The sequence below is a fragment of the Colossoma macropomum genome, unplaced genomic scaffold (genome assembly GCF_904425465.1).
Source record: "Colossoma macropomum unplaced genomic scaffold, Colossoma_macropomum, whole genome shotgun sequence".
Taxonomy (NCBI): domain Eukaryota; kingdom Metazoa; phylum Chordata; class Actinopteri; order Characiformes; family Serrasalmidae; genus Colossoma; species Colossoma macropomum.
In genome coordinates, this window is record NW_023494786.1 from 19,582,557 (window position 1) to 19,609,501 (window position 26,945).

Here is a 26,945-nt window from a genome sequence, read left to right on the forward strand (position 1 = left end):
CTATCCACTGCAGCCTACACAATATAATGTACCTTGAAATAGTTCTAATTTTGATAAGGATTTATTATGCAAGTGTGCACAATTTACTCATCTCTGAACTTTTTCCTTGCTGAAGTATGTGAATGTTCTCATGGCATATATTTTTAGCGCCTTGAAATAAAGGAATGGATTTGAATGAATATTAATAACCCCATTACTAACCTCATTTTGTGTCTGGCATTTTTATTAGTCAATTTTAGAAAGTTTCATGAAAATGGATTTTGACACAAATCTACTGACACTGGTCCATTTGGTCGTTTTTCTGTTTTTTTTTACTTTGCTCAGGTTTTGCATATCAGAAAAAAATTAGCTCAGAAATGATAAATGGGTGAGAGAGATGTAATACATTTGATATCACTCTCCAACACCTTCATCATCATATTATGCGGCGTAAAAGTAGCTAAAAGCACATATTAGCTCCTTTTGATGCTCAAACCAACCTGCTATGATTCAGCTCATTATGATCAGAATCATCTTGTCACATTTATTCTTTGCCAAATCAGATAAGAATTGTATATTCTATGTTTACAAAACATATAAAAGTGTAACTAATAATCTATGCACACTTTGAAATGTAATATAATGTTTGATGGATCTACCTCTGTATTCTGTGGAAACCTTATGAAAAGATCTTGCTTATACTTCTACATTCCATCCAGAACTTGGTAGATAAAGTACGTGTGAATGTGTGAATGATGCTTTTCGTGTGTAGTCTCGTAAGGTTAATTAAAAGTATCATTAAATCAACTGCTCCTCAATATAAACAGAACTGATTAATCGATTTCAGTTTGTCCAAAGTTACGCATGTCATTTTATTCATGTCAGGTGTAGAATTAATCACCATAAACGCTGATCGCTTTCCCAAGCTTTTCTATTTGTTCTGTTTAAACAAAATTCAATACTATTGACAGAAATTAAAGCTATGCATAAGTAATCAGAAGAATTAACCTTGCTTAACCTTCTCAAAGAGCAGAGAAGCGGAGAAAGCCATTTTGTTTTACATCCTAGCAAACAGGATGAGTCTTGATGATCGCACTGCATTTTAATACTGATAGTTTCATCTTCACCAGGTACCCAACAACCACTTTTGGTTTCCAAAAGAACCTTTAAATGATTGGTTTAAGCCTCTGTCTATGGTGTTTCTTAGAACAGTAGGTCCAAGCCAAAAACAATTTAGAAACCTATCATTTTAGAAATGTTTTTTTGTGTTTTGTCTTGGGGTGAATTCGTTCTGAGCTGATTTGGGAGCGTTAGATGGGCATGATTGAGTCACATTGTTTTTGGCTGACTAATGCTTACCTTCACTTGTGGTTCTTGCTAAAACAGCAGCTAAAGCCACAGTAGATTTATGTTACATCTGTCCTTCATACATCATCCAAGGTAAGAGAAAATGAATGCAATAACAGTTAGTTGCTACATGATGACACAGTTGTCGACATTCTCAGTTTATGCTGAACAAAGGAAAAAGAAAAACACTCCTGCACAACCTCAGAGATGATCATCAGGTTTCTATTTAACCACAAGGGCAGTTTGCTCTTTTCATCTATCTTATATTTTCACAAAATATGAGAGGCAATGGACACATACATGTGAAGCTTCTGAGCTCAGTCACTATTTCATTCATTCATATTAAATTATTAAGCCAATAGGTGCCCATTAGTGCAACACGACTAAGATAAAAATGCCTGACTGTGATTATTAACTGAAACAAGTTACATGTCGATAAAGTTAATCAAGAATTTACCATAATGCTCACAAAACCCTCAAGGTGAACATCATATATTTACAACACACCACTATTCTTACTGTACTTATTTGTTTGTAGTCATTCTAACAAAATGTATTCTGCAATAGAACAAGGTGGGCATTCCATGAAATGAATGGATTAACTGCATACTAACAAGCAATCAACTAACTGGGTACAAAAAAGCACAATTTCAATTACTAGGTGCAAAAAAGCACAATTTCAATTACTATTTGAGTAGTGCAGCCCTTCTTTGAACTCAAATGTTGCAAATCTGTGGCTTATGGAAGGCAAAAAAACCTTCAAACTAAAACATTTGTCAACTAATTAACACCCTTATCTCGAATCTTGAGCAAACTGCTTAACATCAAAGAGGTGCAATTTTACACCTTGCTGCACAGGAGTCATCCTGCTTCTACTGCCTGCAAAGAGTCATTAAATCAAAAGAAGCCAGAACAAAGAGCAGCCATAAAGAAGGAACAGCCAGTACAGGCAAATCACATCCACTTTGATTCTGGCTTAAACTTATAATCAAGAGTAATTTTTCCTCTGTCTATAATGTCTATGCTTACGTTATAAATTCAGTACATACTGACATGGAAATGGTCTTAAAAGGTTTAGAATTGTAGCCTTTAACCTAGAAATAAAACAATCTACCAAACTAAGGAAACCACTTTATGAGAAGTTACGAGGCACAAGCAGCTAGTAATAACAGAATATGTTAATGCTGCTTCGTGTTTTTTCCGCTTCATTTTAATGTATTAGAAGTAAACAGAATAACCCAACACAAAAGCCATGACGTGAATGTTTACCATAAGTGATACACAAACTGTCATTTTAGATCTGCTTTTAATCTACATGTAGAATGTATGCAGGAGTTAAATGGAGCCCAACATGAGGCACTCCCTATTTAAATATATGACACAAATACAGACTTAACTGGTGAATCTGAATGCTAAATACCACCATGGTTAGTATTACATAACTACACATATGTAAAAAGTATTCAGCATGTCAATAATATGTTATATGAAGAGAATTAAAAAAAAATAGGAAAAATAAGATGTAATAAACAGAAAACAAAAAAAGCAAAACAATTCAGGGTAGCTCATCCTCAGTGTTACATTTATATTTAAAGGCGAATTTTCAAAATTCGTATTTTTAAAAAAGTCTTTAGAATTAAATCATTAAGATGTAAAGAACATCATTCAGAGTGGTTTGAATGTGAAATGATTAGTTTTAGAGAGACTTCTGAATCCGAATTTTTGACAGCTTTGGTCATAGGAACGAGACATCTGAAGCGTTTAGGGCCTCTAAAAGTTCATACACAAAGTAATAATTCGACATAGTAAATAATACGCAGCCTGAAGCCAGAGATGTTTTTACTCCAATTTTGAGAAAATATTTTTTTATCTATTCATGATAGAGAGATATTCAGGGTACTGGGCATTGTTAGGCAAAACTGTCCCCAAAAAAAAAACTTCCCACTTTTTTTTAGCATTATCAACTTTACATACACATACTCAGAAGACATGCATCTGGTAAGCTAGTCATTTTGGATAGTGAATAAAATGTCTATATTTGCATTGTAGACATTGTGAGCCCTGGTTCCTGTCAACACCACCGTGAAGAAATCTGAGCCAGTAAGTTTCTCAACAACGCATTATTCCATATCAAACCACATGACTTTGTTTACATCTCAATGACTGAATTACGCAGAAATTTTGAGAAATCAGTGGAATTCTCCTTTAAGCACTGTTTAACTAAAACTATTGGCATACAATTAAAATCTAAAACATAAATGTAAAATTATATTAGCTGCTATTAAAGGTTGTCAGAATGTTTAGCCCCCTTACATTGATAAAAAGAGTAAAAATGGTTCATTGGACTGATAGCCTAGAAGAAGAATTCCTAGAACCATACGTTCAAGCCAAGAACCATTTATTTTTAAGATTGTAAGCTGTAGAACAGTGGGGTAGACATATGTTAATGGTTAAACTGTTAACTATAGTGAATGACACATGAACGCACTCAAGCATGACCAATACTTCCTAGATTTATTCTGTCGCAAAATAAACCAGAAAAATGGAACAAAAAGGGCATAAATTAAAACAGTTGAGCACCCAGGCTGGCCATGTGCCATTAACGCCTGAGTACTTACTCCCAGAGTCCAATGCGCACACTGCGTTTGCCCCGTCAGTTCAGCCACTTAGAAGACCCAACATTACTTTGCAAATAAAAATGGAACACCCAAACAGTAGAGCGCTCTTCTTTTAAAGGTCATTGCTCCACTCAGGGATCAGCCACTCTGCTCTGGGAGAAAGTGAGAAGATAAACTCTTCTGACAGCACCGATGCATTATGTATGGCATGAGCTTTTAATAGTTCGGTCTGCACCAGAGAAACATAATTATATTGTTCAATAAATCTGTGCATGAGACTTATGAATACCACTTCTAACAGAGAGGGACTTAAGATGCTGAGCTGAACTTCCCATTGCTGCTCATTAGCTAAATCGTTTCAGGCTAATCAACACTGCTTCTAATAAGCAGACAGATCTGAACACACTGCCTGAATGCTTGTTTAATAACTCTGTGGATAAACTTCTCAGATGACTGTCTTTGTTAGATTATCCACTGTAGTGTTTCATTTGACCATGACAAAGGGATTCTTACTAACTGAATAGCACTATTATTTTTTGTTAAGCTCCCTGCTACACATGAATCTATACTAAAGATACTAATGTATTGAAAACAATAAACAAATCTACTACTAGAGAATTAAGATGGTGCACAAAGCCTCACCTAAAAATATCTAAAGGATGCACAGTACGTTTCTCACAATTACTCAATTAAAGTCAATTACCCAACTGCATAGGAATGCACAGAATCATGTCTGTATCAAAAGATACATGCTTTAAAAATGTGTGGCATTAGACAGATGTTTAGATTTGACTGATATTTCAAACCGATATAACCGATGATTATGTATTTATTGTCTCTATCAAGAAAAGCAGAATGTTTAGGAAATGCTGGGCTACTGTGCTAAAATATCCTCATATTATCTTTACTGCATTTGCAGCCCTCTACAAATAAGTGTTACATTTCTCTGTAATGCCAAGCCAAGTAGATTATGTCCCAACTTACCTATATTCTACCACTGTATGTCAAAGTTTGGCATCCCTGGACAAATGACATGTTTTGCTAATTTTATAAGTGAAAAAACTTAACACATCCTTTACGGACAACACACCTCTGCATATTTAACATTTTTAAATGCACAGATACTGTTTGTTTGCTGAATTTAACATACTGGGAAAAAAACATAAAATGTGGCCTGTGCAAAGGTATGGCACTTTTATGTTTTATTTTTTTGAATATGTTAAAAACAGCAAATAAACAGAAATTGTACACTAAAAATGCAGAAAAAATGTTTATATTTATCTTATTTTCACATAGAAAATCTACAAAACTTGTCATTTGCCTGGAGGTATTTCATATGACTGTATAAATGTTAATGATTCAGCACAGGTATTGGAATTATCAGATATGTACATGTAAAATACCTGACATTGGCATCGGCCCAGAATTCCCATACTGGAGCCTGATGGACACACCCATTTACATGCATTGAAGGCACCTAGTTTCCACCTAGTTCATCTTTTTTCCAAGAATATGTGATCACCCAACAAAACCTCATATCTGCAAAATGGTAACTTTTCAAGAGAAAAAAAAACCTTTTATCTTTTAATGTAAGTTAACGTAAGATGTAATTTTGGATCATTTCTGTAGATCCATTTGTCATGGATTTTTCACAAAGTGCAGTTTCAAAGGTTTTTCACAAAGATCATCTGTCAGTTCAGAGATCTGAAACTGACCATGATCATATGTTGGAATCTTTAAAAGGCTATGCATGTTATTGTTCAGTTATGTTCATATTTATTGCCTTTATATCTCCAATTAATCATCAAAATAAGCAGTAGACTACTCAATTACAGACATAATGGACAGTGACAGTCCTTAAAAACCATACCGTACACTTGGGCCATTGGCAAGATATCTCTTTCTAGTGGAAAAAGAGCTATACATTCCAGCACTTCTTTTTTCTGTTTTTCTTTTTTTGTTTTTAGGTCAGCAGCTTGGGGTGCTGTTTCAGATGGGAGTGATGAAATCAGAAATCGGAAATGAAACATGTCACTAAATGTCATCTCATTCTCTCCCTTCCTCACCACTTGACACTCTGAACTACAGTCAGTGACACGGGCCAAACGCACCGAGCTACCTTCCAGGCAGGCTGGTGGGCCTTATTAATATTTATAGAAGAACAGCTTAAGGGCAGTCCCCTTGAGAGCTATCACTCCACTTTGCTGCCTAATGCTCGCAAAATATATTGACAAGTCTCTCGCAGCACTCGCCCCTGCAACCCCCGTAAGCCTTTGAAGCCTTGCAAGCGCTGGGCCCAGTTTGAATAGGTGCCAGTTTCGCTGCAGAAACAAAGAGCTGTGTGTCTACGCTGCAGCCTGGCCAATTTACCAATTCCCTCTACTTTACGGTCTAATGAGGCTCCTGCTTTGAACACGCCAAAACCAGGTTTGTTTGAATGCATAAAACTTTTCTTTTATTTCCCTGGGACACACACAGCAGTCCAACATTTCAACTCACTGTTGGCTAGGTTCAACATCCAGGCACAGAAAAATCGGAATGACATTTGTTCTTACTTTCTGAACTTGAGTAAACAATCAATAGTGGATTTGTAAATGTCACAACCGCAGTTTCAGTATGCCTACATTATAATAAAAAGGGTTACTGCTATACTTCCCTCTCAGCTTGAAAGCCACATGAAAACTGAAAGACCCTAAATTGATTTTGGATCAATGTCCATTTAAACATAAATGTATCGTCGCTGTACATTTATGATAACTTTACAGGGGAAGGAAAAAACATTCTTACCTTTTAATGGAAGTCGATGTAAAAAGATTTTCCTCCAAGTAATTTTGGACCATTTCTGTGGGTCAATTCATCATGAAATTCACACAGTGTAAGCTGGCATTTTCAAATTATGTAAAAACGCAAAATTGACCAAAAGGAAGATAAAAGGTTCTGTCCTGACAGTGACAATATATGTATGTGTACAATTCAGTCTACGGTCCTAAAAAGGGGTTCTTTGCATGACGCCATAGAGGAACCAATATTGATTCCCTAAACAACCTTTCACTGGGATTCAATGATACACATGAGCATGAAGAACTTTTTTAAAGGTTAAATATCCTCCTTATATTGTAAAGGTTCTTAACATTATGTGAAACTTCTTTTTATCACCATAAAGGTTCTTCACACTCACACATCTCTTTACAAACATGTTTTTCAGGGAACTACAATGTTTTTTTCTATGGCATTGCTCAGAGAACCGAACCATTTGTGGCATTGAACTGCATGGTTCATGTTGCATTAATACACTTTTCTGAGTATATCATGAGGTACTGTCAGCACTTCTAGCACACTAAACAAACAAATATATCATAAAAATACATATAAGCAACAACAACAACAACAACAACAACCAGTGTATAGTAACTGCACTGTATAGTAATAAGCGAAGGCTGGGATGTCAGTCCATTATGGCATCTTTTTGTTATTAATGTTATTAATTTTATTATTTTTTTTACCCATTGCTTGATTGTCCTAGTGTTAGTTTTTACAGCTTTTCTTGCCTTTTTAAGAAATCATTATATTCATAATTTTTCATAGCCACTGCCTATTTTAGCAGATGTCAGAAAAACTCAGTATTGTGATGCATATCATGATGATATCTTTATGTACCATGATGCTATGTTTTTATCCCATAATCTCACATCACCCACCTTTAACATGTACTACTAATTTGGAACTCTAACCAGCTTTGGCTGGAATAAGACATTTAACATAAGATGTTTTCTACCTGTAGGCTATTTCCTATAAAATAAATCAATTGTGTCTAATTAAAATGCTTACTGCATTGCACATAAACTCTTCCAGATCACAAATCCGCAATGGCCAGAGCTGAATTGAACAGACATGCATAAAGAACTCTTTGTGAACCCTTTAATGAGAGACAGACAATAAGTACTAGCTGAGCAAACAAACAAGCGGAGGTCCGGCTAAAATGAGGGGCTGTTAACTCCTTAGTAGGAGAGAGTGGAGCGTTCTACTATTAGAGACATTACAGTTAAAGAGAGAGGTGTGAAGAGATGTGAAGAAACTACACGAGAAGGGGCCCATTTGAAAGGCAGACCTACATTTTGGTAGTGAGCAAATAGAGCTTGGTATTGGCAAGGCAACCAAGGAGAACGTGTGTGTGTGTGTGTGTGTGTGTGTGTGTGTGTTTCGGGGGGAGCCATAGATTTAACCATCAGAAATTGAGTTATTACTGCTGTTTTGCTACACTGTTCAAATGTATTACATACTTCAAATGTATTACATACTACATAGTTACAAAAGTGAGTTACATTTACATTCTGTATCAGCAGCTCCAAGTTTGTACTTTAAGCTTTTTCTGTTTCAACGTCAAGCAATGATACAAATATGCTTTTTCTTCCCATTAAAGAGAACTGTAACTTTTCATTAAATTCAAATAATAATAAAATATCTCCTCTTTTACTTACAAACATGTACTATAGATTTAAAGTGAAAATATGCACTTTGTACAAAATTCCCTTGTTTATTTCAATAAGCTACAAGTGACTCGTATCAAATTAAATGTTATCACAGGTGATATCGTAGGCCTGTCTTACATAATCGCTTGATTGCAGTTTTTTAAGTTGACCACAGCCATTTTCCACAGTTGTTAGCTTTCCCAATTACATATTTACATCTCAGTAAACACAATGCAAACTCTTTGCATTTTCATCAGTTGGGTTGAGGCAAATAAATGTAAATTTAAAAAAAAGTAGAGAATTCCTATATTGAGACATACAGTGAGTCTTACGAAAACAACATCTGAATGATGCTGTAACACATCTAACAGGAAGCGATGAGCGTAATGAGTAAGTAGTGTTTGTATATTTGAGCTCAAGCTGTTTCTGTCTCCAGTTGAGAGCTACAGACCTCCTGTTTTAATAAGCCCTCGTCCATTTGGCCTCGTCCTTTCCCCTCAGGGGAATACCTGACGCCATCTTAAAGGCAGTCCCATTAGTTTATTAGCATAAGTGAAGGATGTTAGATGAGCCCTTGGAGAGGTGAGGGATCAAGTGAACACAAATATCAACTTCCGCAGCAGAACAGAAGCCCAGAAATCAATGCGACCTGGTGCATTTCCCTTTTCAAACATGGAAATACAGGTGGACAAAGCTGTTTTAAGCCATAGAAAAAAGTACTTTAAAATGTTTTGCATTTCAAAACTATAATATCTGAGTTGCTGGGCTTTAGCTTGCAAACCACTCCATCTCTTATACATAACTGCTGATACAACTTCATCACTTTCCTCTGCTAACTTGTTAGTTAGCATGATAAATGCTACACAGCTAACAACAACAAAAAGAAAGGCACTACACCAAGTTCTGTCTGTTCCATACCAGGTTTATAGCCAGACAAATCAATGTTCACATGTACATTATGCTCAAATTTCTCAAATAAAAAGGTTTTGCATTGCAAAATTTGCATGGCTAGCTGATTAGCTCATTAAGGCTAGCCTAGCCAAGGGCATGGTGTGTTCTGTTTAAATAGTCCGCTCCTTATGCCGCGAGTGGCCACTTGTGTGACATAGATGTGACACACATACGAGTAGAGAGTCGAAGTGGGAGAGGGCATCTTAAAAAAAGAATTGAAACACGGCCTAAGTGACAACAGCTAGAAAGCAAAATACTGTAGCTAATCACCATTTTAGCTTGTACTTTAATAGTTGCATGCAACTAATAAATAAGACAATTCAATTGTTAATTACAATTATTCATATTCATGGTCACATATTCAGCTTTAATGGCTGAAAACAAATTAGATAAGTTTTCTGTCTGTCTCTGTCCACCCTAAACCAAAGAGCTCTTTCACTAGGGCTAATTAGCTTTAGCATGACCATGCTACAAATATGTACATAAAAACTATCACAGTCATTCTTGGTTCACTACCTTACAAACTCTGAGAGAGAATGTCTTGCATTAGCAGTGTACTTCAACTGAGATGACAAGATGCATGGCTAAATGACAGTTAAAATAAAGCCCCGCTCTGGAGAGTTTGTGGACAATTTGCACAGCTGCTGTCATAAACTGTTATTAGCCATTATTATAATACCCTTTTATAGGCACTGTAATTCATAAGACAAGAATGTTTCAAATAACTTCACATAATGTGGAAAAATGGATTCTGCTGAACGAAACTCAGATGAATACACATAACTCTATTGCATATCAAGTAGATAAAATGGTAATCTGTCCCTACAGCCACATTTCAGAGAGGAAAAGCAGTCCTATGATGACTTTAACACAAATGCTATGCTGTCGATTTAATTTACTGCAGTGTAGGATATAAAAACCCCATTCTACATGATTTAAAGCAATATACTCTTGTGATTTACAAGTTAGATTCTCTTTCCCTTTTTTAATATTCACACCTGTGCTTCTGAAAGTCCCAAACTAACTGCATAAAAACATACTGAATATTTGAACGTTTATATCAACAGCCTTGATTAAAATATTAATACTTACTTCATGAATGTGCAGTGCTTTCCTCTGGGTCATGCATTAACCCAGAACTGAACAAAAGAAATCTATGCCAGTAAGATTGAAATGCTAGAAATATGCAAAGGAATGCTAACTTTTCTACACTTTAATTACTTTTCATTTGTGGTCTCATGAATTTAAAAAGAACCCCACATTTGACCGTTGAGCAACGCTGAGAAAGTTTTTAATAGGCCTCAAAACACAGTCCTCGCAGTTCTTTCAGTGAATAAGTGAAGTGAATGACCTTCATGTTGGACTAATCTACCTTTCTCCTGCATCTCAATTACCTTTGTCCTCAACTGGCCTAAATAAACAAAAAACGAATATAGTGCAAAACATTACACATCCATATTTATTATGGGTGGACAATGTGTTTGGTGGTAATCTACACCTCAGATCTTGTATGGATTTTCCATAATACCTAGTAAGCTTTTATGCCTGCTTGGATTAGGGCTGAAAAATTTGAGGAAAATGTGTAATTTCTCATGATTTTTCTGACCTATATTGCAACTCAAATGTGATTAATTTCTACAAATTAAGCTCCAGGGGATTTATTAGAGAAACATCTAATTTTTAGTCCCCAAGTTAATATTTAAAATGTTTCACAACTTATTACAGAAGAAAAACCTATCTTAAGTGATCAGTTGTTATGTCTGTTACCAAGCAAGTGACCACACACTCAAATCTGAGAGACGACCACATAATTAAAATGGGTTAAACAAAAAAGGTAGGTTTATTTAGTTAGACAGTTACCACTGAAATAAAAGGAAAAACAAAACCAAAGTAAAATTAAGTGGAAGTTTTGGCAAAACCAGAAAAGCTCAGAATATTGTGGCTGCAGCTTCGTGTGTTGTTTAATGGGGTCGCTGCTCCCTACTTTCCATTTCCCAAGGTCAAGCTCAAGTAGCCTGCTTTCCCTGTGCACAGCACTGTTTCTCCTAATAAACAGCTACATGTTCAACTCGATCTCCTTATTAGTCACAATCACTGCAACATTTACGTGTTTTGCAACTTGAGTAAATGTAATACCATCATGCTAGTTAATGCTAGTAAAACTACTATGCTGCCCGTGACCATTAAATATCATTCTATTTTCAATTCATAGTGATCCAATAACGTCATGCAATGACGCGGCCATTTTGGTAGGCAACTTCAAGTTCCTTTGACAGCGCAGTGACTATTTGTTAAGGCATAACAAAGCCATAATCGATCCAGCAAAAGCAGATTTTTGTTTAAAACATTTTTTTGCATATTTAAGTGTATTAACCACTACACATGCCTTGATTTTATTTGATTTGTTGCTGTAGTAACAATAAATGAAAGTTGAAATCTAAATGGCTGAGACTGTCCGCTGCGATCAGCCAGAAAGATGTGCTCAACAATCTAACAGCTCCAGCAGCTGGTTATAGCTTTGGTCTGCTACATTAAAATTTTCAAGCAAAAGTTTAGCCATGCATTCACTTAATTTGAAATGGCTAGAGGTGTTTCCTGATTAAGGAGGCGTTAAAATGGTACACTGCATGCCTACAAATTGTTCTGTGATATGTATAAGGCACCTGGATGTAACTGCAGCACCATTTAAGGTGGAACAGAAAATTCAAAGAAAAAGACTGCAAATAAGAAGCTGACTTCAGCTTTATATATATATTTATTTTTATTAGTTTTTGTAAAATCTCATGCATTGGAATTTTCTAAACTAGAGAGGTATGTAGATTATATCACTAGTCCACAGATCAAGATAATATTCTCCTCATGGTATTTTCTGGTGTCTGCATATCTTTTCATCTTTTCATGCTCATTGTGCCAATTTTGCTTGGCCTTCATCCACCTACAGGGTTGTAGCTGCAGCAACGATGACCTGACAAGGTATTTCCGGGTTACCGTACATTCATGTTAGCAGATAATAGAGGGATATCCTGTTTACCAAAATGCAGATGGGGCTTTCTTAATGCTGTAAACAAGTACTATGAACAGAATAGCTAATAGCAGCAACACAAGCTTAAAAAGAAGTTAGGACACATCTGGGGTTATCCAAAAGTTAGAACAGTAGGAGATAACATATACTGTTACCGTGACAAATTATGTCACAAAACAATACAATATGATTTTCTGAACATATTGTGTATATCGTCAGTACTTATAGAACACTGAGCAACTGCATGTTTCATTATGAAGAGATCAAAATCCTATTCTTGTTTAACTGAATTTAGTGCAACACAGTTTGCCAAATATTGAATAAAAACCATTGTGTTCACAATTTTTGATTGTCTTTTTAAAAAAACGTAGCACTGCTTGTTCTTTATCTGTTCCAACTGATCAGATGTCTGAAAAATGTAATATTGTGACATAGCATGTATTGTGAAAATTTCTTGAAGCATATATTGAAGCAATATTATATATCGCCCACCTCTATAGGCCAGTATTTAAGAGATTTTGTTATGATGCTTCTGTAATACTCTGTTCAGTCTGCAGTTAAGAAGAAGAACTTAGGAAGTGTTATTTTGTAATATCCACTGTCCTAAGTTAAATCCTAACTGAAGTTGTCATGGTAACTATACAGATATTAGAGTTAGGATGTTAATGCAGCCTCAGGCTTGTATTAGTGGTCTACATAGTATCAAATATCTTCCAAGCATGGTTACAAATGTGTTTTGCTCCTACATGCAAAGAACCAAATGAAACTGTTTATTTAAACAACCATAATTTTGAACTTCTTAAAAAACTAAGACCTTCTCTACTATGGATCTTGTATGGAATCTTCATATTATGTCTAGATCTGTGCCAGCTAGGAGCCAGATTTACTTCCTTAATGCTTAGTTCCTTTCATGATGTACTTTGGATTGATTGCACATTGTCTATTTACTTAGTCCAACGATTCTGGCTTATACATCCCCATGTTTTATTTTCATTCCACAAATCTTAAAGCTAATTCAATTTTCTGAAAGGACCACCCATAATTATTTGCAATGTCTGCACAGCCTTTCTGCCTGACTGCACGCTCTTTATTTGACGGTGCCCTAGCACTGAGGCTAAATTCCAGAGTAAGCACTTTAATTGTGCACCCTTAATTGCTGTTGTATTAGAAGGCTTAGCGTGTCTTTCATTTCAGACTCAGTTTCCCTCTCAAAGCTCTTGCCTTTGATACACATGTATGACTAGACTAGTTTGTGGAGGTAGATGTACAGTGGGAAGAGACTGGATGTCGTCACGATTCAAAGGCTCTTTCTCTCTCTCTCTCTCTCTTCCCTCACTCCTCTTTTAAAAGCTTTGGCTCTCTTCCCCCTCAGGTCGTGTGGTGAACAAGATGTGAGGCAAGTGCTGCAAACAAAGCAATCGATTGGACAACCCGTATGTACAAAAATAAAACAAAGAAGAACACATTTTAAACCAGGACGCTGCTTCCTGGCATTTAAAAAACTGAACCCAACGCAGACGGAATGGCTGTTTCATCACTCCTGCGATGCGCTTGCGTCCTGATGAAACATGGTCGTTTTGAGACTTAGGAAAAATAATCCAACCACGGAAGGTTTCAGAACGTAATATGAATGTGTAGCAGACAGAATCCAAATCAAAAGGGATTTCTCTGCAGCTTTATTTAAAGGGCCCATATCCTGCATTTTTCTTTAATTTTTCCCGTGAAGCTTATAACCCTTTTATCATTTGTGTGCATTAATGTACCAACAACAGTCATAATTTATTTTTACATGACCATTTTCCAACCTCCCTTAGAATTAAACAGAGCATTTTTAGAGACGTAAGTAATGAGACAGGTCACTGGATGTAAAATGATTGGAAAAGCTCATAGTGCTCAACGTGTCACCTGTTTATGAAGAAAGTCCTGCACTTCAAAAAACGTAAATTTTGTGCTTTATTGAGCCAAACTCTACAAACTATATTTGTTATATTTCACCAGTGATTTTAAAGATGTTTTTGAAATGGTCACTTGGCGTTCAGTTTCGTATTTTTAGGCTTCTCCTCATTCAAAAGAAAAAGAAGCCTGGGGCCGTATTACAGAAACGTTCTATCTTTTTGTCTTAAGATCTGACAGGTTAAGATAAGATTTGTCACAAATTCATACTACAGAAGCAAATCTTATCTTCATTTAGGAATTTTATCTTGTCTTACAGCATCTTATCTCAAGTTAGGAAATCTCAACTTACTCAATCAAAGTTAAGAATCAAATGTCATGTATATTACCTAGCAACTGACCATACATGCACAGCTGAAACGTAAACACGTAATCAAAATAATCAATCTGCTAGCTACTTAGATACAAAACTAAAGCACAATAAACTTAAGGGCTAAGCGCTAAGTGGTAGGGGCAAGGGGTGAAATGGGATTGGGCCTTAAAGTTAAAAATGTTGTGTCAGCGCTTCATCCTGTTTAAACAGACACACGTTCAAGCTCTGTCTCCTCAATATACACCACCATCACTGTAATATTTTATCTGACGAGTTTTCATCAACATTAACACATAAAGGTAGTAAGAGGGATGGTGGAGGTCCTGTGTGCAGCATCTGAGGTTTTTAAAACACTGTTAGAAAAAACCTCATAAGTCAAAGCACCGTTTTCAGTGTGGTTAAATGACACATCATTAGGCTAGTTATAGCGAACTATGCTGTCTGTCACAACATAAAACAATAGAAACAAACGGTTAAAACAGAAGTTAAGACACCTCTGGGGATGTCTTTAAAGTTAGGACGGTATTTAGGAAATTTATTCTAGTTGGGATGTTTCTGTAATCCTGTTTTCTTTACTGGAGTTCATGGATAATATTAGGAACTTAAGTATTCTGTCATTCTGTAATAGCTTTTGTCTTAAATTCAGTCCTAAGTGAAGTTGTCATAGCAACTAAACAGACAAGATAAGATTTCAGAGTTACCAAGTTTTTGTAATACAGCCCCTGAATGACTCCAATGACTGGAAGTAACTGCCCGACGGTGTTGCCAAGATGGCCGCGTAGTGGACAGACTTTCCAGCAAAGACTTTCCACCAAAGGTACATACAAATTTACATACTGCATTAAATTATTTTATTTTAAAAAAAGTTAAGAAAATGAGATTTTCCATGATATGAGCCCATTAAAACATTCAGCACATGCTCATCAAATAAGTAGCAAAAACTTCAATCTTCTAGTAGGTAAGCTACATGAACCACACTACTGTAAATCACCACTCCTACTGCACTGTGCTACTGCATTACAAAATTCATGGTCATATACGACCCATATGATTACGCAATTATCCACGCAAAAACATTTCCTTCTTCACCGGTGCGACTGCCTGGGTGACATTCAAACACAGACCTCGCTTACAGTGTCCTTTCAACCGCAAATCACTAGGGTCTAATTACCTGCAAATTATCTGCCATTTCACCATCTTGCATAAGATTACGTGCCACATGATGAAATGTCACAGGGGAAGCCTATCAGAGGGGAGCGAGCCATACATGCAGAAAATGTGGGCGCCACTTTGTTAGTCTGATGGTGGTAACAGGGTTGATGGCTGTCAGAAAAAGTGCCCCGCTAATGTAACCTTCAAACACCATAAGGACATCTGATTATTTACGTGTCACTCTGTCCCCTGTTCTCTAAAAACTGCCTATGGAGGGCTCTAATTTCTTCAATTTGTTTCTCTCTCTCTCTCTCTCCTTTGTCTCTCTTTCTCTATCCTTCCTCCTCTTCCACTGTCTCTCTCCCTCGCTCTCTCTCCCTCTCTCCCTCCCTCCCATGCGTCTCCTTCTTTTCCTTCCTTCTCCTTCCCTCTCTATGTCACTCTCTCTCCCTCTTTCTCTCTCTCCCTTTGTCCCCAGAGTCCTGTCTCTGTCACAGGACAGAAAGAGTTTCATCAGCGGCTCAAGCTTACTCCCCTTCTCTCTCTCCCTCTCTCTCTTCTTTTCTCTGAGCTGGGGTTACAGCATGGCCACTGGAGCTCAGGGGCAGCCAATAAGATGATTTTCTCCAAATAACAACCGCAGTAGAATATTCACCTCTTCATTCCATGATGCAACTTCAACTTTTCAGTCCTGAGGTGCAGTCGAAAAAAGCGTTCTACTTCAGAACGTCAGTACACATCTGCAGGGATAGAATATTGCCTTAGAAACCAATTACAAGAACAAAAATTATGTACACATTTACAGCCATATACAAATTTTGAACACTCCCTTGGGTGTGTGACATAGCAAAAAAAAAAATCATGATACCTCAAGACATTTTCACAACACACAATGCGCATCACAATATTTAGTTTTTTTGAGATTTACTAAGTTGGAACAGACAAAGTAGAACCTATGATGCCACATATAAAAATACAACAACAATAATAATAATAATAATAATAATAATAATAATAATAATAATAAACCTATACTTGGATTTTTACTGTATTCTTCTAAATCTGTTCAGTGAAACAGAATTTGTGATGAAACATGCAGTTAGTCAGTGTTCTTATGCTCAGAAAAGGGTTTTGTAACATAATTTATCACTATAACGATAAAATATTGACATATTGCCCACTCCACTCCCTCACCAAAACGACATATTTAGTTGATTTTCTATGAAAAAAAGGGTACACGCATACACTGTGCTTGAGGTCATTCTTACCAATGATTCCCTTTCTCTCTCTCTCAGGGTTACTGTCCATGTTTGATTTGTTACTACTATTGCTTACACCTTCACTTGCTCATATCTGTACTTGTGCATTTTTTAACATCTAATTTGTTCATTTGACTATTAATTTTAATTTTAATTTTGATTGCAATAATTAAACCTCTTATTACAGGCTTATTATTCAGTAACTACAGGGACTTCAGTGCAAACTGGCTGAACTATTCTTAGGTTGTAGATGGGTGCAATTAAACTTTAGGCACACTGACGGACCCTGGCCATTTAAGGGGGTTAAGTTGATCTGAAGGAGTAATTAAATGTTTTTGTTTTTTTAAGACAATATTAATAATTCAGGAAGGGGAGAAGAGTGCAAATGCAACACTTTAAAATATTTTTTCTTTTATGTGAGCAAAAAATAAAGCATCTTTTCATCTCTTCTTATTCCATTATGTGTTCTTTCATGCCCTTTATTCCATCCATGGCTTTGTGATAGTTATGTTTGTATTATTACGCTTACAGAGACATCAGGTTGTCTTTTGCAGTTTCTGCAGTTCATATTAAACATTAAATGCATGCTATAAATGTACTCCTATGGTTCTTAAGGGCTTGGCTGTGCTCTGTAGGAGCGAGCCTTAAGCCAGTTCACCCACGGCAGTTTTATACCTGCTGGTGCATTTCCTCCATTAGACCAGGTTGCACAGATTAATAATTGTCATGCCCATGCAGTAATGCGCCGCAATAAACATTACCCTAGTAGATCTATGACGGACATAAGCGAGGCAGACAGGCTGTCTGCATAGGTGCAAAGTGTTATTCCACACTCATAAACTGGAGTGGATGTATATGAGGCGTGTTAAAGTTTTTTTGACAGTAAATTAAGCCACGGCGACAAAAGCCGAAATCTGAGCCGTCCGGTTCAGAGATTGCGATTAGCTTCTAGTGGTTTATGTGAATCATCACTGAAATTGCTACATGTGTAGCATGAAATGGAGGACACAATGGACATTCTGTTGCTAACCGCTCAGGAGAGGTAACCTGAGCCCTCACGCTGCCTTGAAAGTGGCTCAAGTATGCATTGTCGGCCACCCCCCACCCTTCTCCCCTTCCTGAAACGACTTCAGTAACTAACTCTGCCTCATATTGCCAATGTGCGGGAGCAAGTAAAAAGGCCCCATTCATAGCCTATGTCAGCCCAGAGGACAAAAAAAAAAGAAAATGAAAATCAATATGATACAAAGACGCTCATTAAACTCAAGGCTGAGCATCCAAAACAAAACGTGTCATAATTCCGCACTAATTCCAAAAGTGAGAGAGCGCGAAGGGAAGAAATCCCAAGGGATCGGCCAGGGGGCAGATGCTTTGGGCTCGTGTGGGGTCCGCCACAAAAGAGCCAGAGGCCCGAAAGCCAAGTGCTACCTCTTATTAAAGTGCAACAACATGGCGAGCATTCATCATCTTTCCATTGTGTGGAACAGAAAACTGTCTGAATCAAATGCCATTTAAATCTTTTTGCCGGCAGCTTGGTGAGATAATGAGGTATAAGGTCATTTGCAGGCCATGTGGTGCATTAGCATGCTTAAACAAAGCAGACAATACATGGCAAGGATAAAGTGAGAACCAGCACTGACCTCTCTTTGACATGGAGCGTTATCACTGCTAACAGCAAATAGCAATTAATTGATAAATTATTCCATTCAAAGGTTCTATTGCTTTCAGCTGTCAAGCAATGTGAGCAATAACTCTTCTACAGCCTTTCTGCATTCTACACATCACCCGCTATCCTTGATTGATTAAACTAAACTAAACAAACCACTTCAACTTCAATTTCACACCCTCTGTCATCTGCATTCATCAAAACCTTCTGTTCAACCACAAAATGAAATCTATATTAACGCAGAGCAAGCCGAGAGTATCTTCCCTATTTACTATTACACTACTTAAAAAAAAAACACAAGGATAAATGATTCTTTTCAGTCACAGGATTCCCGTAAACGTGTCTTTGTCTGGCGAGTAGGCAACAGTGAGCCCCGCCGCATGTTAGATGAGGCGAGGGTATACCTGGCTGGAATTGCATGGGAGTAGGTGGGCCGAGTATGAAGCAGAACCTCTTGAAAGTCATTTGAATGTAAATGTGGCAGCTGTTGTTCCTGATCCCCACTTTCAGAATACACAATGTCTAAGTCCACTGAAGTGAAGGACAAGCTTTTCTTTCCACCATCTAGGTGAAAAAAAGCGGGTGCCCTCACCAAATGCCTGAATCGCATTTCATCCCGCAACCAGGTTACACTTCGCATTTAGAAGAAAACGCTGCAAAGCTCTGACAGCTGCATGGCTCCACCAAGAATGTGTCTCCCTGAATGAAAAATTTTCCTGAGATTAACCAAGTTTCGCTCGAGAGAGGGAAAAAAAAAATCCTTCATTCAGCAAATCACAACACTTCAGTGCTCTGTTGACCAGTCACTGTTCAGTGGTTCTGGAAATGAAGACAGCTACTTTTTTTTCTTCTCTCCTAGCTCTCGAGCACAATAAAATGTTATCTCGACAGGACGCCATTAGTTCTGTGTGCGATAAATCACGGTGTGACAGACTGCAACTTCGACTAAACATAATGCTCCAGGCAAGCAAACGCAAGCCCCTCTCCCCTCGCCCGCCACACTACATGCAGAGAAGGTGAAAGGGTAGTTTGGCTTTTCAAAGCTTGCTTCATGCATTCATGGCAAACAGTGAAAATAATGTATATCACGTCTGAGACACAGGCTTGTTGCCTGAGTTAGTGAAAATGAGCTAATAAGCCTTATTTACAGTTTCAACTATATTCACATCAGTTCAGCCAACAAAGTAACAAAGCATAATTAGACCAGGGGTGCCCAAACTTTTGCATACAACTATAAGTGATCTTTCATCTCATTGGCTGCCCTCCTTTGAAAAGCAGTCCAGGCTGAAATAGCAAGTTAGCTCAATAATGGTCAGGCTAACCTGCTCTAGGCTGAAATAGGCAGATATATGTCAATTTTGGTATTTGTGACATCACAAAAACTATAAATTCAAAGCTGGCTGTTTCCACAGTTTAGTTTCCATATAAGGACCGGAGAGTAAACAGTATGTATTGAAACTTTTTACCGATGTTTGCTTAATACATCAAACTCTTATTTAACACACCCAAGGATTTTTTCCCAAAATACAGGCTCTTTAATACTGGACAGTGAGTGAAGAAATGAAGGCCAACAATGACATGTTGTTTTGACTGAAGTACCATAGGACTGCAATTAGCAAGACCTCCTCAGCTCTTCAGTTGCTAATTGTGAGATCTCATGCAAGCTGTTGGGTGTTTTTCCTGGTAATTTTATTAAAATTAAATGGTCTCTAAAATGGTTGAGGTCTTTGATTCTTTCTTTGTTTTTGTTTTGTATGGGGGTTGGAGGGCACAATGTCAGAATAAGAAGTAGCCTAACCTGCATAGTTTCCATGACCTCTAAACAGAAGAAACATTTCCCTTCCCAAAGGCCACCAATGACCTTCAGTGCTTCTAACGTTACACACGTGCTACTGTTAAGTCATATATAATTACTAATACAACCCGAAAAGAAAATTCTATCCACTGTCCACATAAGTAACATTAATGGCATCATCTGACTTAGTTTGGTAGAACATGCATATTGTTACTGTTCAAAAGATTTAATGCATCTCCAAAATAGTAACTTTACAGGAAAAGGCAAAAAATGTTCTTATTTTTATGTAAGTTAATATAAAAAAGGAGATATATTTAAAACAATTTTGGAGCATTTCTGTGTTCACACAGTTGCTGTGTTCAAATCTTATAGAAAAATAAAAGTAAAAAATTTCTTGTTCTTATTTTTTTGATAGTGGTTATATGGTGGTCCGTTTTCCACACTGCTGCATGGAACTGTCTGATATGAACAGTTAGAAATTTATAGAGCAGAGGTGCAATATTTCACATCTCGGTAATCACATGTGTTGGGGTGTTATTTACAGCATTATAAACAAAGATACAATAAAAGCTTAATTACTTTAGCAGAAAATACGGGTCACACAAATTTCCCATTGATTTGACACGGGGTAGTAAGCACACAGTAGGTCATGGCTGTAATGCACTTCATTGATTTGGCTTTGCATGTATACACTCTTTTATAACCACAGGCCACCTCCCCACAAACCGATAAAATCACTTGCCGTTGCTCCACTATCCAGCAACTTTTCCCCTGCAGAACCACAGGCTAGACTGAGCAGTGCTGAAGGTCAAAGGGATTTGTGCTCACCAAAATGAGGACGCTGATGAGAGTTCTGATTACACTATGAACTGCTGAAAGATCTCAGTGTTCTTTTCCTGAAAACTCATTCCATGCCATATGGTCCTCTAAAGCAACATGTGTCTCCGTTAGGATACTTCCTTGAATGGTGGGCTTACCTTGTCTATATAATACTCAACAGTGTTCCATCAGTAAGCAGCACACAACCAACTATTAATCTATTTGGAAGTTTAATTTGAAATTTGGGTCATGTGGAGCACTGTGCAAAAGTTTTATTGGCATATGAGAAAATAATATTTAAAAAGCTGTTTATCTGGGCAGTTAGCATTTATTCCCTGAGTAAAACAATAACACTGCGATAAATACACGTTAAAGCTGCTTATCTAAGAAGTAAGCATTCATTTGCTGAGAAAAACAATAATATTAGGATAAATACACTTAATACAATAAATGGAGAAGTCACGAACACAAGAAATTCCTGTTACCTTTCCTGCATTAATGATTGTTTGCATTGACTGTAAAGGTATTATGAGTTTTTACAAGTGAAAACACACCAACAGACAAGATAAATAGCATTAAACAAAGCATGTTAGAGTTTTGCACAGTTCTACATGTTAGCTCTTGATTTCATTTCAATGTATAAAAGACAGCGTCCTTAAAGACATCCTATACAATTACAGAAAAGCTGGAGTTCAGTAAAAAAAACCTTTTTTCCTCATTAACAGTTCAAAAATCAGTGTTCTTCTCCTGAAAATTCATTCCATGCCATTTGGTCTTCTAAGGCAACATTTGTCTCCAATACTTTACTCTGTTAAAAAATGTTACCCTAGTTTTACGTTAGAGCCAAAGGTGTTCCATCAGCGAGAAGTAAGTGTGCAACCAGCAATTTCAAATCTATTTGGAAGTTTAGTCCAAAATTTGGGTGATATACAACAGCTCCTGATTTCAAAATGGTTCCCATGAACGCCCTGTCAATATTGTATAGAATATTGTCCTATGTAGAAAAAAACTTTTTGTTAAACTCAATAAAAGCTTGAGTTAATTTCATGCCAAATAGTGCTCTAAACCAACATGTGTCTCTAGTAGGATACTTTCTCAAATGGTTGTTCTCAAATTTTTAATATAATACTCAATGGTGTTTTATTAGTAGGCAGTCCACAAGCAACTATTCTGAATCTATTTTGAAGTTTAAAATTAGTTTTAAAGTTGTAAACTTTAGATCAAAATTTGGGTGACATATTTTAAAATGCACAAACACCCATTCCACATCAACCCCCTAAAGTTCAACAAAAAGTGTTTTTCTTTAGAAATCGCTGAAAGATGTTCTTTTTCTGAGAACTCCTTCTACGCCATATGGTGCTCTAAGCAACATTTGTCTCTAGTAAGTTACTTTCTTGAACAGTCATTCTCCTAGTTTTACATAATACCCAAAATGTTCCATCAGTGTGTAGTAGGTGCAGAACCTTTTTTGTGAAGTTTTGAAGATTAGCTCAAAATTTGGGTAATATATATTAGTTTAGCTCAAAATTGGGTAATACCCATTAGTTTCTGATTTCAGAATGTGTTAAAGACCCCAAGGATATCCTATCAAGTTCAATAGAAAGTGTTTTTCTTTAATAACAATCTCAAAGATCTGTGTTCTTTTCCTGTAAAACTCAAGCAACTATTTTGAATTTATTTTGAAATTTAGTTCCAAATTTGGGTGATACACATTGGCTGTGGAAAGACTCAGTCCCTATCAACCCCATAAAGTTCAACAAAAAAGTGTTTTTCTTTACAAACTGCTGAAAAATCTCTGCGTTCTTTTCCTGTAAAACCATTCTGTGCCATATGGTGCTGTAAAGCAACATTTGTCTCCAGTAAGCTACTTTCTTGAATAGTTGCTCTCCCAGTTTTACATAATACCCAATAGTGTTCTATCAGTGGGCAGTAAGTGTAGATCCTTTTTTAAAATAAGTCTGGATGATATACATTGGTTCCTGGTTTCAAACTGTGTGAAAGGACCCAGCTGCAATGGATGTGCCCATCAAGCAAAAAAAAGGAGGAAAAAAGTGGTCTCATGGGTACATCAGACCATGTTTTAGACAAGTGGTCAACCAGCAAAACCCCCATACAAACCCACTGCTTTCTAAACACAGCGATCAAATGGTTGTGGCACTGCAGGGATAAAAGACCTAGCAGGGGTGCAATTCTCAACCTCTTTAATAAGAGTCAGAAGCAACAAAAGGACAATGAGCCACACTTCCCCACAGCCTGTCTGTCTACTTTGCAGTGAAGTCTCCTCCTTCTCTAAGTAGCTGTGAAGTCTCCTCCGCAGTTATTACATGAGAGACTGCGCATCTCCACTGGAAGACACACAAGAGAGCGCGGGCAATTCATTGGTTTGCTTCCATCATTGGGAAGTCTCAGACGGCTTCAAACAAGACGCTGGTTTATGAAATGTCAAAGTCAAACATCAGAACAATATTCAGATGCTTTAAAAGAAGGCAATTTGGTCAGTTTGGTCACAGGGATTCGACATGCCTCTGCTTTTTGTCTGAAGCTGCTTTTTCTACCATATGAATGTGCCTCCACTGCTGTTATACAAATAGGCCTACGCTTCTGCTCTCTTCATTATCACAGCTAAACTACCTGCAAAAAAACAGAGAAGACAAATAGGCCTTGAAAGTATGGGGAAAACTCAATAGGGAAGATTTTTTTTTGTCCTGAAAGACAACAAAGAGCGAGTTGTGTCCGCTTTCCTTCTTCGCTTTTTATGCAAAGCGCTTGTGTCTTGCTTGTCCCTGGGTGCTCATCAACTTGGACCATGACAAGCAGGAGAATACAAAGCTGTGCTCGAAAGGTCAATCTCTATGGGCACCCACCAACTTCAGACTCATTTATCGCCACTAACCAAGCGCTTCACACCACGCCAGAGAGCGTGTGATTTAAATCCAGCGATTCAGGGTTACAGGCCCCACTACAACTGGTGGGAGCTTCTTGTTAGTGTGTAGGGCAGAGGAGCACAGCCTTAGCACGCCATGCTCAATAGCCAGGACACTGGAGGGTGTTTAGCATTCTACAAGAGCATCCATTTGGGGAATAGTGGGCAAAGAAAGTTTTCTTATTGTGTAGAGCTACTTGACTAAGTGTTTAGGTGGCTACATGCATTCAGCTTCAGCTAACCATATTAAAGAATGGGAAACAAGAACAATACATGAACTGCAGCAAAAACATAAGCCTGCAGGTGTAAACATAATAAGTCATCGCACAGTCTTTACAACCTTATTCTCCTGCACTTTCTCAAGTCTGGATTATACCAATAAGAATTAATTACAGGGGTCTAATCATTATTATCATCGGAAAATAACAAGTATTAATTCTGTCCCACTAACAACAAACCATAATGTTTTAAACACAGATAGTATGAATAATACAGTGTGTATAGTGTCATATAGTGAAGTATAGTAGGCTATAGTTTGTAAAGGACTGTTGTATTTAAAGTATAGTGTAGTATAGTATTGCAGGTACGGTTTAGCACATCAGTTATAGCGTAGTGTATGTGTATGTAAAGTATAGTGAGGCATAATATAGTACGTATGGCACGCTATTGTACAGTAACGTTATAGTTTTGCACAACGTGGTATATTCCAGTATAGTATAGTACAGTATCTTCCTGTAGACTGTATTAGCAATGAATCTCGGTACAGATGACTGCGAATTACCCTGAACCATCCATTCTCCCGGTCAGAGCAGAGCTGATTTCCCACAGTAAGACCAAAAGAAGCAGCAATAAAATGACAAAGCGAGCTAAAATAACACAGCGTTTGAACTGTAAGTAAGGCGAGCGATAAGACAAGGGCTCTGAGCCGAAACCAGAGCCGCTTGCGAAGCGTGTGCTGGTTAAAGTAGACGAGCTTAACGCGGAGTGAGGTCGCGTTTAAGCTGAACCTGCTTAAACTGTGGTGTAGGCGGAACGCAGAGGAGTGAAACACGCAGCCATGAAGCAGAGAAAGCCGTGGCCCATCACAGCGCCCATTAGGAGGGGCGCAAAAACGGCTGAAAACATCAACTTTTACTCACCAGGTCTGACGCGCCGTGAACAGCAGCCTGTAATATTATTATCAACACAAAAGCGTAACCAGTACCCAGAGGCGTGAGGCAGCGCGAGCGCGTGCGAGTGCCGTTAGGCTTCTCCCCGAGATCCACTCCCACAGCAAGTTTACGGGATGCTCACTAGTCCTATCAAAAACAGCAGGCTGGAAATAACTGCACCCTCAGCCTGGCCTATAAGCGACCACCACCACCACCCGAGCCAAAGGCATAACCCGCTCAAAGAGAGAAAGGGACGGGAGAAGCGGGGGCTTACCATTCTGAAGAAACATGCGAGCCTGTCCGTCCGGCTGGGCTAAAGCAGAGAAACAAAACGCCTCGCTGTTGGAAGATGCAGCAGAGCAGTAAAGGTAAGCAACGTGCCGTGTGTTGTTGTTTGTTCTCACGGCGTCTTTCTTATCATCTCCCGTTAGAGGAAAAAAACATCAGCAGAACGTGAGGTGAAAATGTCCAGGGCGCGTTAGCCACATCTCAGAAAAAACGGCGAAGACCGAGAGACGAGTGGTCAGGTTGTTTTCTTTTCAGCTTAGACCGCAGAGGAAAAGCCTCAGAAGCTCCAGCACTCACGGCACTATCCGTCCACACATGACTGAGCGCCGTGAATGGGGGAGAAAGAGCAGGGAGGAGGTTTAGTGTGAATGCTGGAGAATGACAAGCGGGCCCCCACAGCCCAGCACCGGCGCGTACCATGTGGGCGAGAGAGGAGGGGGGGCACGCTAATGCTTACCGCTTCTTACACCGAGACTAAATGTTGGGGATACGTTCAGCTATAACACAACACACAAAAGACAAAACGCGCAACAACACCTGTATGGAGGTAAAATGAGCCTGACCTGCCCGGGATAGCGCAGGCAGCGGCTTAGAAAAGCAAAGAAAGAAAATCCTGCTAGCATGTGCAGCGCACATAAGCACTAGTACTGCAATCACTCCAGTGGGATTTTATTTCTTTTGGAAAACAGCATCTAATCTTACAATCTTACAATCTGTGGGATCTCCCACCTCACCATGCATTATAAAAGACTTATGGGCCTCGTTCACCAACTGTTCTTAAGAAGAAAATTCTTCTTAAAGCCCATCTACGCAGTTTTCATGAAGATTCAGACACTCACCAGTATTTTCTTATTTGGGATTTGTTCTCAGGTAATTAAAGAATCGACACACACTCAAGAGCACAAAGGTGTGAACAATTCTGTAGACTTTTTCTTAGGAACTTCCTCAAGAACAAAAAGAAAAAAAAACTTGGGAAGATATTGGCAAATGAGGCCCAATGTGTTTATCTTGCCAAAGGAAGGGGATGAAATAACTGTAACACATTTTAGGGGGAAGTGTTATTTGTATATTTTTTTCTTCAAATAATTTTACTGAAGGGTTTCTCCCACACCCTTAAAAAAGTTCAGAATGTAGCAGCTTAAGAAAACCCTTGATATTGAACCTTTGCATTATGTCAAGGTTCTTTAAACCAAAAGTACTTCCTTGCCTGTTCCAAAGCTCATCTGCACATTTTCAATGT

General features: G+C 37.8%; 1 protein-coding gene across 1 annotated transcript in view; it reads right to left on the minus strand.

Moving 5' to 3' along the window:
* tenm4 (teneurin transmembrane protein 4) overlaps positions 1-26,350 on the minus strand; it is a 239,930-nt gene extending 213,580 nt beyond the window's left edge. The window contains exon 1 of the mRNA XM_036563237.1: positions 25,692-26,350. The gene's annotated coding sequence lies outside the window, so the exon portion shown is untranslated. The remainder of the gene's footprint in view (positions 1-25,691) is intronic.
* Positions 26,351-26,945: the final 595 nt, after the last annotated feature.